Source organism: Squalius cephalus, assembly GCF_949319135.1.
Source record: "Squalius cephalus genome assembly, chromosome: 10".
In the NCBI taxonomy this organism is placed as follows: Eukaryota; Metazoa; Chordata; class Actinopteri; order Cypriniformes; family Leuciscidae; genus Squalius; species Squalius cephalus.
Genome location: NC_137131.1, coordinates 28,930,394 through 28,944,089, shown reverse-complemented (window position 1 = coordinate 28,944,089; position 13,696 = coordinate 28,930,394). Strand labels below are relative to the sequence as shown.

Here is a 13,696-nt window from a genome sequence, read left to right as displayed (position 1 = left end):
GAAGGGGTAGATAAGACCTTTTTCCGCCTGTACGCCCGCCTTCCCTCTTTCCCCATATTAGAGTAACATCAGGCCCAGCGGACCTATGATGATGTTTTATTAATCTGACGGTCTGCATCGGGCTTGGTGTATAGTTGAACGGACGATAGCTATGTTTCTTTATCTAGCCTTCGTTCTTCTTAGAGCGGTTAAAAAAAAAAAAAAAAGAGAAAGAGGAAATATAGGGCATTGATTTAGACATTGCAAGTCCTCGTAGCTTAGGTGCTTATAGTAAGCTAGCTTTTATACAGTATATGTAGTAGGCTTCCTCTCCATATGAGGGTCGTATTGCTGAGGCCTCCATATACTTATTGTATTGCTGATATATGTGTTAGGCTTCCTCTCCATATGAGAGTTGTACTGCTGAGGCCTCCATATACATATTGCATGTTTCAGGCTTCCTCTACTTTTAGAGTCATCCTGCAGAGGCCTTCATGCGAATAGCAAGCTAGTTTTGTGGCAGTATGTGTAGTAGGCTTCCTCTCCATATGAGGGTCGTATTGTTGAGGCCTCCATATACTTATTGAGCCTAGGCGGGCTAGTTATTGCTGGTATATGTGTTAGGCTTCCTCTCTATTGAGAGTCGTACTGCCGAGGCCTCCATATACATACTGCATGTTTCAGGCTTCCTCTACTTTCAGAGTCATCCTGCAGAGGCCTTCATGCAAATAGCAAGCTAGTTTTCTGTCAGTATGTGTAGTAGGCTTCCTCTCCATATGAGAGTCGTACTGCTGAGGCCTCCATATACATACTGCATGTTTCAGGCTTCCTCTACTTTAGGGTCATCCTGCTGAGGCCTTCATGCAAATAGCTAGCTAGCTTTTGTCAGTATATGTTGTAGGCTTCCTCTCCATATGAGGGTCATATTGTTGAGGCCTCCATATACTTATTGTATTGCTGATATATGTGCTAGGCTTCCTCTCTATTGAGAGTCGTACTGCTGAGGCCTCCATATACATACTGCATGTTTCAGGCTTCCTCTACTTTCAGAGTTATCCTGCAGAGGCCTTCATGCAAATAGCAAGCTAGTTTTCTGTCAGTATATGTTGTAGGCTTCCTCTCCATATGAGGGTCGTATTGTTGAGGCCTCCATATACTTATTGTATTGCTGATATATGTGCTAGGCTTCCTCTCTATTGAGAGTCGTACTGCCGAGGCCTCCATATACATACTGCATGTTTCAGGCTTCCTCTACTTTCAGAGTCATCCTGCAGAGGCCCTCATGCAAATAGCAAGCTAGTTTTCTGTCAGTATATGTTGTAGGCTTCCTCTCCATATGAGGGTCGTACTGTTGAGGCCTCCATGTACTTATTGTATTGCTGACATATGTGCTTTATTGCTGGTATATGTGTTAGGCTTCCTCTCCATATGAGAGTCGTACTGCTGAGGCCTCCATATACATACTGCATGTTTCAGGCTTCCTCTACTTTCAGAGTCATCCTGCAGAGGCCTTCATGCGAATAGCAAGCTAGTTTTGTGTTAGTATATGTAGCAGGCTTCCTCTCCATATGAGGGTCGTATTGCTGAGGCTTCCATATACTTATTGGTGTCCAGACCTTGAGCTAAAGCTCGGTGTTGGCCCTAGTGCTACAGTTAGCCTGACGTGTAGGCTGTAGGGGCTGTTACCTGGAGTTATTGTAGTGGTCAGGCATCCCCTTAGCATGGCGGCGTGGGTACAGCGTTCCCCATAACGTCGATGACGTATTGTCGAGGTTCCCTTCGAAAGGGAACGTCTCAGGTTACAAATGTAACCTTTGTTCCCTGAGAACAGGGAACGAGACAATACGTCTCCCTGCCATGCTTTCGGTTCTGCTTGCTCAGTCCCTTCAGACGAAGAGGACGACATGTTCTCTGGGCGCTCTATTTATACTTCCTGGGCACGCCAGAGCATCACGTCATGGCTGACGCGGGCCAATGCGATTGGCGGGATTCCACGGGTACTTCAGTCATTGGTCACGCTGAGGCGATTCCCCATAACGTCGATGACGTATTGTCTCGTTCCCTGTTCTCAGGGAACAAAGGTTACATTTGTAACCTTAGACGTTTTTCCAATTTAATGGTTGTTTGATTTTACTTACATTTTGTGTCTGTTTGTACTTTTTAAAAAGTGTTTGTAAATGGGTTTTCCATATTTCTTCATGAATTCATCATGATCAGTTTTTTTTTTTTTATCCAAAAATTGTTTTTTTTTCTCAATGGATCTATTGGGTAATTTAATTATTTTTCCCTCATCTAATTTGTAGTCACTGGAAAGGCCTTTTTCAATTGCATTTATTTAGATTGGCATATGCTATTCCCTCCTATGGAAAATGAATTAGTATCCTGAAAAATTCTCTTAGCATGACTGTTAAATAGGTTTGCTTCCACAATCCATTCATTTATTTTGAGTAATTTGCAGTGTGCACCTCTGGAGAAATTCCCCAGACAAAACTGAAGAATGATGACTCACCAAAATCTTCTTTACTGACCAAAACCAAGCTGCCTTCAAATCCAGCTTTGACATTCCCCTTTATCACAATTTCTTGTGGGAGACCAAATGCTATAAAGCATTTAGTGTATGATCAAATGTGACCTTTAGCCAGCTAATGGGTTCTTGCTTGTATAATATGAGAAACTAAGGGACACCTGAAGAGAGGGAATGCTAAAATCTCTTGAGAAAATCCTAACAAATAAGTTCACAATGCAAAACTATGGCTTGTCAGTAAATGCATTACTGAGGAATCTTATGTCTGGTCAAAGAACGCTGAAAATTATGACTGGTTTTTGCAATTCGATGCTTTGTCACTTTGATGTTGAACACAGAAAAATGGAAATAACATACAGTATCAACAAGTCAAATTAAAACAACATCAGTTGTATCACTAAAAAGACACAAAAAACAAGGCTCTTCAAATTCTAAAACAAACCAATACAAAGTCTATCATTTAAAGGTAGCCTCAGTGATGAGTCCCTCACTGCTGCAGGTTGGCTGCCTCACTCAGTGCTCTGGACAATTTCAACACTGCACAAATGAGATCCTGCTGAATGCTTCCTCCCTGATTAGATAAATGAACTATCCAATCTTTGTTGTCCTTGTTTATATTTTCCCTATATTGTCATGGTGATGAGGCCACATAGCCTATGTTTGTCTCCATTTGAGGACTGCACAGGTTGTTGCTGTGGAAATGAACAAGCTCTATTGCCATGTTGAGGAATCGGTAAACATGCAGTGTACTCAAATACAAAACTGAGGCAATTACTGGGGATGCTATCCTATAGGCCTCATGTCTGCCACAGTACTAAACATTATATCACAAGAACATTTTATAGTACAATTAACATTAATAGATGTAAAACCTGGGCTAGTGGATTACTTGGGCCAAGATTGAGTCATGTGTTACCCTGTAATTAGAAAGATAAAGAAATGTCTCAAGCGTCTCTCTTTCTTTTTAAAGGACCAGAGAAACTGGATGAAAGGCTTGTTGTGGAGTGCAAAGAGCAAATCAAAGACATGGGGCCTCATGTATAAAACCTTCCGTAGATTTCATCCTAAATGTGTGCGTACACACAAAAGCTAGATTTTGCTTACACACAGATTTCAGATTTATAAAACCATGTGTACGCCAGAACAGGACTATGTGCCGTCACATTACATTACTAAAAATCATTCAGTATCCTTGCCTTGTTTTAGAATAAATAAATCAAAAACATTTCAGATTAAAGATGAACTGAACTGAAATTTGAGTAAAGGTGATATAACAGATGCATTTTATTTATTCTCATTGGTACAATTATTAAAATGGCAGAATTTGTTAAAAGGGATAAAATGGTATGTTGAAAATGTTGTTGTTGTTACACGGGCGCTGCCATGTTGATTTCAACATTCGGCTACGTCATTGGCATGGTAAGCTACTCCGTTGCTAACCAACACTAGCAGAGCAGCCATAGCATGTAAATAGTCTGAGGCTAGCTGACATGGCTGAGGAAACAGAAACCAACAGGTCTAGGGGGGGTTCATACTGTATTGCCCCTGGCTGTAGTAATGAATTGTATAGGGCTAAGGCAGCTGGGGTTACGATACATTTTCACAGGCTACCTTTGACAAGGAAACCAGCCCTCAAGTCATGGCTAGCTGCCTTAAAACTGGCTAGCCCTCCGACAGCCCCTGGATTTCGAGTCTGTAGTGAGCATTTTTTAGCGACAGACTATTTAGAGAGTTGTACTTTCGATACAACAGGTTCACTGGTGAGGGTTAAGTCCAACAGACTGAAACCTGAGGCCATTCCGTCAATGTTCAACTTTTTAGGCTATAGTACAGGGCAGACCGATAGACCAACAGCAAGTACTAACACCACCTATGCTATCTACCGCAGAGACAGGGTGCTGAAATGCTCACGTCAGGCAGAGGATAGAGAAGTATGTTAACTGTTATCATGCTAGCAAGTCTACTAAGCAAAGGGCTGGATGTAACGTTGTCACATACACAAAACATGTACATATTCACTTAAACGCACATATAACGTGTAACGTTAGGCTTTATAGCGTTCAACAAAACTGAAACTGACACACTCGGCATTAACTGAAACTGAGTCACAAAACGCACTCGGTTACTAACGTAACCTCGGTTCTCTCTAGAAGAGGGAACGAGTACTGCGTAATAGCTTACGCTATGGGGGAAACACTCTTTTCCTCGAGATACTGAAGCCAAAAAATTATCCTTAATTTTTTATTAATGTAAAACGCGTTGCGGCAGCACGCAGACATGGGCGAGACAGCTCGCGCGCCCATTGGCTGCTCTGCGGCAACTGCAGCAGCCTATCGAGAGAGGCCCCTCGTGACGACTGATCCAATGAGGGCGCTTCGTGCCCACTACGTCACGTCCCGCCGAAACGGGTGGGGCCTTGGGCTATAAATATAGCATTCGGGAGGCTGGTTAGCTGGTTTTTCATCGCCAAAGCGAACCAGAGTTTGATGCATGCACGGCAGGATACGCAGTACTCGTTCCCTCTTCTAGAGAGAACCGAGGTTACGTTAGTAACCGAGTACGTTCTCTTACGAGAGATTCTCTCGTACTGCGTAATAGCTTACGCTATGGGGAACACAATGCAAAACGCTGTGCGTGCTGAGATCCCACACTAAAGTCCCACGGGTAGGTGCCCGGGGCTCATACAGTGCATAATCATCAGGGACTCACAGAGAGTCCGGAAAGAGAGGCTGATTAGCATCATTCCCTAGAATATAGTGCTCTATAAAGAGCAGGTTATATCAAGTGTTCCATACAGCCAGGGTGAACTCAGCCTGGGCTGATATAATATCAGGGGGACTTACACACTGCCCACAGAAAATATAGTCGCTCAGTGAACGACGCTGTAACAGTTTCAGTATTCTGAGCCGGTAGTGACGGGCAGATAATACTGGTTTATTAGACTGAGAGCAGCTTGGCCTGCAAAGCGGGAACTTCTAGGTTGTAGAACCTTATAAATGTAGACGGGGAGGCCCAGCCTGCCGCCATACATATATGTTGTAAAGCAATCCCACTAGACCAAGCCCATGACGAGGCCATGCCTCTTGTGGAGTGCGCTTTGACACCTGACGGGCATTGTAAGCCCTTTGATGTGTAAGCCAGCGCTATAGCATCAACTATCCACCTGGATAGGCTCTGTTTCGACGCGGCCAGTCCCTTAGAACGTCCGCTGAACAAAACAAAGAGCTGCTCCGTCTGTCTAAAGACAGCTGAGCGAGACACATAAGCTCTTAATGCCCTGACTGGGCAAAGGAAGCTTGCGTCTCCCTCCTCGTCAGAGACCGGTAGGGCTGACAGGGAAATGATCTGCGCCCTAAACGGGGTGTTGAGGGATTTAGGAACGTACCCGTGCCTCGGTTTGAGTATGACTCTAGAGTCGTTAGGCCCAAACTCCATACACGTCGCGCTCACTGAGAGCGCCTGCAAGTCCCCTATGCGCTTCACTGAAGTGAGAGCCAGAAGAAACACTGTTTTGAAAGACAAATGTTTCAGGTCTATTGACTGAATAGGCTCGAATGGGGTGCCTTTCATGGCCTCTAGGACCGTGGAAAGATCCCAAATGGGGACTGAGGGGGGTCTGGGAGGATTCATTCTCTTAGCTCCTCGAAGGAAGCGAATGATCAAATCGTTTCTTCCCAGTGACTGACCCAGCGTTGGCTCAGCAAATGCTGCTATGGCCGCCACATAAACCTTGAGCGTGGATGGGGCTCTGCCCTTATCCAGTAGCTCTTGTAGGAAGGAAAGAACCTCCGACACTCCACAGTGTGAGGGTGATATGTCACTAGCTGCACACCAGTTAGAGAACATTGACCATTTCGAGGCATAGAGCCGCCTTGTAGACGGGGCTCTGGCCTGTGTGATTGTGTTTAACACTCCCTCTGGGAGTTTAACGGGTACACGTTGATTGTCCACGCATGCAGGGACCAAAGCTCCGGGTAGGGATGCCAGATCGTGCCGTTGGCCTGCGAAAAGAGATCTCTCCTCACTGGTATCGGCCATGGGGCGGTGTTCGTCAACCGCATCAGAACCGGGAACCATGCTTGGTTTGTCCAGAATGGGGCCACGAGTAGTACTGAGCATCCACTCTCCCTGATTCGCTCTAATACCTGTGGTAAGAGCGTGACGGGGGGAAACGCATAGAGCGGGCAGCGGGGCCAGTCGTGGGCCAGTGCGTCCCTGCTCTTGGAAAAAAACTCCGGACAATGAGCATTTTCTTGAGACGCAAATAGGTCTACTTTCGCTTTGCCGAATGTTTTCCACAGCAGTTGGACTGTCTGCGGATGTAGAGACCATTCCCCTGCCGGAACATTGTTCCTTGACAGTCTGTCTGGTCCTATGTTCAAAAGACCCGGCACGTGTGCGGCTTTCAGCGAGCACAAATTGTGCTGAGCCAAATTCAGGAGGCGTTCCGTCAGCCTGTGAAGGGCTCTGGATCTGACGCCTCCTTGGCGATTTATATAAGCCACCACTGACATGTTGTCCGAGCGGACCAGAACGTGGTGATCTTTTATCTGGGGATAAAAACGCCTGAGCGTGTTGATGACTGCCAGCATTTCCAGGCATTTTATGTGCCAATCGGTCACCTTCCAAGGTTTCAGCGCTAAGACGCATTCGTGATCGACCTTGAGGCGAAAGAGACCGTGGGTTCACGCTCTGCGCGGTACACGCGCTTTCAGCCAGAACTGCAGCGGGCGCATGCGAAGCAGACCCAGCTGAAGCACTGATGATGCTGAGGCCATAAGACCCAGCATTCTCTGAAATTTTCTGAGCGGGACAGATGCGCCGCAGCGGAAAGAGTTCACTGTGCGCTGAATATCCAGTGCGCACTGCAGTGACAGTTGCGCTATCATAGACAGCGAGTCCAGTTCTGTGCCCAGAAAAGATATCATCTGACTGGGGAACAGAGAACTCTTCGCCCAATTGACTCTGAGACCCAGATTCTCGAGGTGTTCGAGTAAAATGGTCCTGTGCTCTATGAGCTCCAAGTGTGATTGAGCTAAAATCAGCCAATCGTCCAAACAGTTCAATAATCGCATGCCCCGATAGTCTGAGGGGTGCGAGCGCTGCGTCCATGCACATCGTAAATGTATGGGGTGCTAGGGGCAAGCCGAACGGTAGGACTGTGTACTGATATGCCTGGCCCTCGAAGGCGAATGTCAAATATCGCCTGTGACATGACGCTATCTGTATTTGAAAATACGCGTCCTTTAGATCTATTGACATAAACCAGTCTCCTCTGCGAATTTGCGCGAGGATTTTTCTGGTTGTGAGCATTCTGAACTGGCGTTTCACAAGCACTTTGTTCAGCTGTCTTAGATCTAGTATGGGTCTGAGACCCCCGTCTTTCTTTGGTACCAGGAAGTATCTGCTGTACAGCTCCCCTTCGCTCTGAGCTTGAGATAAAGGCTCTATGGCCCCTTTGCTCAACAGTTTCGATATTTCGGCTCGAAGTAGGTGTGCTACTTCTGTTTTCACCGTAGTTTCGACGCGCGTCTCACCACGGCGAGGGCGTCGACAGAGCTGTAGCGAATAGCCTCTCTTTATAATGTCTAGCACCCACTCCGAAACCCCGGGAAGCACTGCCCATGCATCTGCATGAATGGCTAGGGGTTGAATGCGAAGCGCGCTCTGGTCGCTTGGCGACAGGAGAGCTTCGGTGTGCTGTAACATAAGCGTCGAGCTTACGGCGTTTGAGGCAGGGGGCGCGCTGATCACAGCGGGCAGACTGCCCGTGCTCGACTCCTCTGCGGCGTTCAACCGAGAGGGGGAGGGCTGGGCGAGTCCCGTAGGACTTGTCATGTCTGTGAGTGAATGTGGGCGCGGGATAGCGGGCACATTTACTGTACTGAGTGCATTGTCTGCCTGAGCAGAGTGAATGCGTGCTGGTTTCGTTTTACAGAAACAGTGAGACATGAAGAGCATAGTGTTTGTGGGCACTGGGCAGTGGGCACATTTACTACATTTAATGCGCAATCGATCTGGGTCGATTTTATGTGCACGAGCCCTGTGTGACGGGCTGTGCTTGTGTGTAGGAATGAACACTGGGTTGTGGGCATTTTTACTACACTCATAACACCATTGGCCATGGCCGGAATACCAGAAAATACACTCTATGGGATTTATCTGGGTCGCCGTAAAAGCGGGCAAGCGGGCTGTGTTACCGGCTTGTTTACTGCAGAATACACTGGAACAGTCGCATTTACTGGAACTGAACGAGCGAGAAGTTGCCATAGAAACAGTGTTTGGGTGCAGGCGAGCGGGTTGTACAACGCGCTCATTGGCTGCAAAAAACTCATCTGCAGCCGCCTTTTAAGGGAACTGACAGAACGAAAGCATGACGGCATAATTTTATCTGCCGGTAAGACCCGGGATCGAACATGGGTCTCTCGTGCGAAAACCTAAGATTCCTCCACTGGGCTACAGAGGAAGACACATAAGCAGCCATTCAGCGCGAGTATATAAGAGAGCGTCAACATATTGGCGTTTGTTTGCAGGCGTGCATGTATTACAACAGGCTTGTTTACTGCAATATTGACATTTCCAGTCGCCTGTTCAGAGGGGAATGAGAAATGTGTGAGAAATAGAGGCTGATCCGGCCGCAGCGGGACTAAAGCACTCTTTTTTCTCCTTTTGCCAGCAACGCACGCGAACCATAGGAACGGTGTCTGGGTGCAGGCGAGCGGGTTGTACAACGCGCTCGTTGGCTGCAAAATAAACATCTGCAGTCGTCTTTAAGAGAACTGACAGAGCGAAAGCATTGACGGCATAATTTTATCTGCCGTTAGACCGGGATTCAAACACGGGTCTCTCGTGCGAAAGCCTAGGATTCCTCCACTGGGCCACAGAGGAGGACACATAAGCATTCATTCAGCACGAGTATAAGAGAGCGTTATATTTCTCCTTTCGCCGGTGAGTAACGCTTGAATGGGGCGCAGGGGCAGGGTAGCTTTCTTGTAACGTAAAGAAAAACTAACCCCGACCGTCCGCTTCCGGCCTCCCTTGTGAACGGCGCAGTTTGCGCGGCTCGAACAGAGGGAGAGAGAAAGCTAGCCCCGTAACCGTCCGCTCCTGACATCCCCTGTGGGGGATTTTTTGGCTTCAGTATCTCGAGGAAAAGAGTGTTTCCCCCATAGCGTAAGCTATTACGCAGTACGAGAGAACCTCTCGTAAGAGAACCAAGCTAGATACCAAACGATCCAAACTAGGGAAAGGGCTATCAGCTAAACACGTTGGAAGCACTTTTGTCAAACTCCACAAGCTAGCCACCACTCCAACCATATAAACTGTATAAATAAATCATGACTCAGACGATATCACAGATCGATAATAATGCATTTAGCTGCTAACTAAACCACAGCAGGTCTGTAAACAGAATCCAATGTCCCTCTCTACTCACCCTGAAGCTAGCTGATGTTCATCGTCTCAGGGCACATTGTTGATGCAGAGGGAGTTCAACTCGCAGAACTAGCTGCTAGTTCCATAGTAAGAGGTATCTGTGCAGTATCAGTCCATGCAGTATCCATCAACATCCACAAGGAACAAATCTACTAACTCTGCACTAGTCTAAAGTAAACGGCAAAACTGGTGAATCATCCATGCATCTATGGTCAACCTGGGGTAACTCCTATGTGCAGCTAACTTTTTTTCCCCCTGTAACGACAGACAAATCAGACACAATTATTTGGTATATGTACCAAAGAAAAATCTTTAAACTTCACTCTGTGATCTGGGGTCCCATCCCCCAAACAGGACAAGACGGTCTTAGTTACCCTGACAATGATCAGATAATGATCTTAGAAATGTGAATGGGGCCCTGCTACAAAACCTACATTTATTAGAACAGCCTCTCCTGCGTTCATTTATCGATGAACTGACTGACATGAAATTAACATACATTCCAGAACATTTTGTGAATGTCATTTATTGTCTTGTGTTGTGTTTTTTTTTTTAATACTATTATCTGTTGATACTATTATCTCTTTGATACTATGTATTTTATTACAGGACCAACGGTCAATGTAACCCCACTTATACCATGTTTGGTCTCTATAAATTGGTACTTTGAAGATCGAAATGATTGTGTACATGATATGCCGATAGCTGTGCAACATATTAGTGTTACAAGAATCTTTATAGTTACGTCATCAAATAGTTTCGTCATCAAACACAATTCAGCATGCCAGTTCAAGTGAGCAGGCTTAAGACAAAGGCTCATAAATCTTCGTCACAGAGGAAACTCACAGAGGAAATTCCACACTGTAAAAAAATTCCGTAAAAATACGGTACAATGTACCATATTAATTTGAAGGAATTTTCCGTATTTGTCTTTTACAGGACTTTTACCCGTATTTTGAATTACGCGTTGCATTGTGGGAACTACAATCTGGTCGGCGCGAAAAGTTTGAGACGCAAGCGCCATTACACACACAGATAACACGGCCAAAGTTGCTTTTTAGTCGGATTTCGGATGTGTGGAAGCCATTCTGACACTTCTGTGGTAAAAACCGAAAATTATATTTGGCTAAATGTCAAATAAGCTGTTTACGTAACGTTATTTAGTTGGCACCCGGCTTGTTAGGCAATGTCGGAGCAGTCGCGTTTATCGTTTTATGCATATCGTCGTCACACATTGAAAGATTTAGTTCACACTCGTGGAAGTTCCCCTGATTGTAACGTTAGTGTTATAGTGTCCTCGTTGTAACTGGTTTATTGGCTTTTATTTTGTCGGTGATGCGGTTTAGTTTGTGCCGAGCGCACCCATTAACCAGTATAAAGTGCAGTAATGTTAACGTTACTCGTGTTTTTGGAGCAGTTTAATGGCTTCAAACAAAAGCTACCAGATGAATCGTCAAGAAAAGGAAAGACCATTTAAGACTTGCTTGATTTAAAAGGCATGAAGATATAACGTGAAGAGACTGTGTGTGAAGATGCAGTAACGTTACAGCTGGATCAAGGATAACGCAACATTTTCTGCCAAATGAGGTACGTTCATGTTATGTTTACGTTAGACTTTTTATTGTCTTGTCTTTGTTTTAGACAACACACAGACATTATACACACACTACACATATTATTTGACTTTAAACCCCAAATAATGACCTTGAAAGATTAATTTAAATTTAACATGACTGCTGTTATACTTCTGCCTGTAAAGTTAACGTTAGTGCTAGTCATTCTTTACCAGCTCCCTCCTCTTTGGTTTGTTTCATAGTGTTTCTGTTGTTTTCTTATCTATTGACAGGATTTTGCTGATGTAAGTTACTGTGCATCCCAAGCACCACCCTGCATGCTCCTTATGGGTTTGTATTTTGTTTTATTAGTATATTTTTTTAATCATTATGAATATTCAATATTGGCAAAACACGTTTAAATTTAAAGTCTGAGGAAAAATGTTTATAGAAAAAGTTGGTTGCTGAATACCCCCTTCAAAGATTTTATGCTTGTATGGTCAGTAGAAAAACATTGTATAGGGTAGATTTAAACCACTATTTTTGGAGCGGCTTTCTGAAGTGATCGTGTAATGTTTTTCATTTTGTAATATCTTATTTGTTTAAGGTGATGGGCATTCAGGATTGCTGTCATTCGAAGAAGTTATTATTGACCACATCTCCTACCCCATTGAGGCAGTGAGCAAAATACCCAAAGAAAATGGCACTTATCCTGGAGTTCATAATGGTAAGCAACACATTTTTAATGAAAACTTATTATAGAGCATGCTGTTGTGTTACTGTTTAGGCCTATATAATTGAAAATAATGAAACATATTATAAGGTATAGTTGAGCAGACAAGCTAACATGACATGCAATTGGAGTCCACTGGAAACAGAAGTCTTAGCATTTTATACAGTGTTTGAATTTGAAAGAATTAGGGATAGCAGTTGATAATTTAACAAACATAAAATACTGTACGATTGTTTTTCAACCTCAACCTGGTCTGTATGATACTTTGTAGTTCAATTTCCTTTATTTAATTTCTTGTGTAGCTACAAACATATATATTTTTCTTCATATCCAACTTTCCTGTGCAGAAATCCTGAACGAAGGTCGAAAAGGCTGAGATGAAGGAAACCAAACGTCTACACATTCCTCCAAGACTGCTGAAGTTCCTGTATGAACCACTGAAAACCCATGTAAAATTTAAGCTTTTGTCAAATCTCTTAATGGACCTTTAACTGAACATACCGAAGAAGGAAAGTTTTTCACGCAAGTCGTTCACTCCAAAATGAAAATAATGTCATTAATTACTCGCCCTCCTGATGTTCCAAACCTGCAAGACTTTAGTTCATCTTCAGAACAAAAATGAAGATCTTTTTAATGAAATCTGAGAGCTTTCTCTTCCTCTGTTGACAGCTTACGCAACTACCACTTTCAAGCTCCAGAAAGGTAGAAATTACTTCATAAATTTGAGGTTAAACCACTGGAGTCACATGGATTACATTTATGTCTGTATACCTTTCTGAACCTTGAAATTGGTAGTTGCGTAAGATGTCAATGGAGGGACAGAAATCTCTCAGATTTCCTCAAAAATATCTTAATTTTTGTTCTGAAGACGAATGGAAGTCTTGTGGGGTATGGAAAAACACGAGCGTGAGTAATTAATGACAATTAAAATTTTGGGGTGAACTAACCCTTTAAGGAATATGGTGTTCTCTTACAAAAAAATGGCATAAACACTAACATTTCACTCTACTATTGACTGTCTAAAGCTATTTTTAATGATAAAAGCAGCAGACCTGTATTCGTATTGCATTTGTTTTTGTTTGTTTCTTTCTGTATTGTATTTGAAAATGTTTTGAATCCTGACTTTCACAGTTTATGAAGTTTTTGCAACACCAATATTGTGCAAGTACCTTCTCATGTTTTCTTTTTTTAATTCTGTCTCTTTGTGTAATGTCTAAAACTTATTCCACAATACAAGCACTTTTTAATGGTGCTTTGTACATGGTTTCATATATATATATATATATATATATATATATATATATATATATATATATATACCCATTGAATGTATTTAAGAATGTATGAAAATTTGTACAAAAATAAACCATGTTCAATTTGTATATATATCGTTCTTGAATTATTTGCCACCAAAATATATGGTATAAAATTTCTATAAATATGGAAATTTCTGTATAAGGATTATCCGTTAAT

At 43.6% G+C, this 13,696-nt stretch overlaps 1 long non-coding RNA gene across 1 annotated transcript; it reads left to right on the top strand.

Annotated features, from left to right (window-relative positions):
- Window positions 1–10,988: 10,988 nt before the first annotated feature.
- On the top strand, window positions 10,989–13,202 carry LOC307166443. Its single transcript, XR_013822626.1, has 4 exons — window positions 10,989–11,524; window positions 11,784–11,841; window positions 12,098–12,217; window positions 12,571–13,202. It is a non-coding gene; the product is annotated as an uncharacterized lncRNA (long non-coding RNA).
- The last annotated feature ends 494 nt before the right edge of the window (window positions 13,203–13,696 follow it).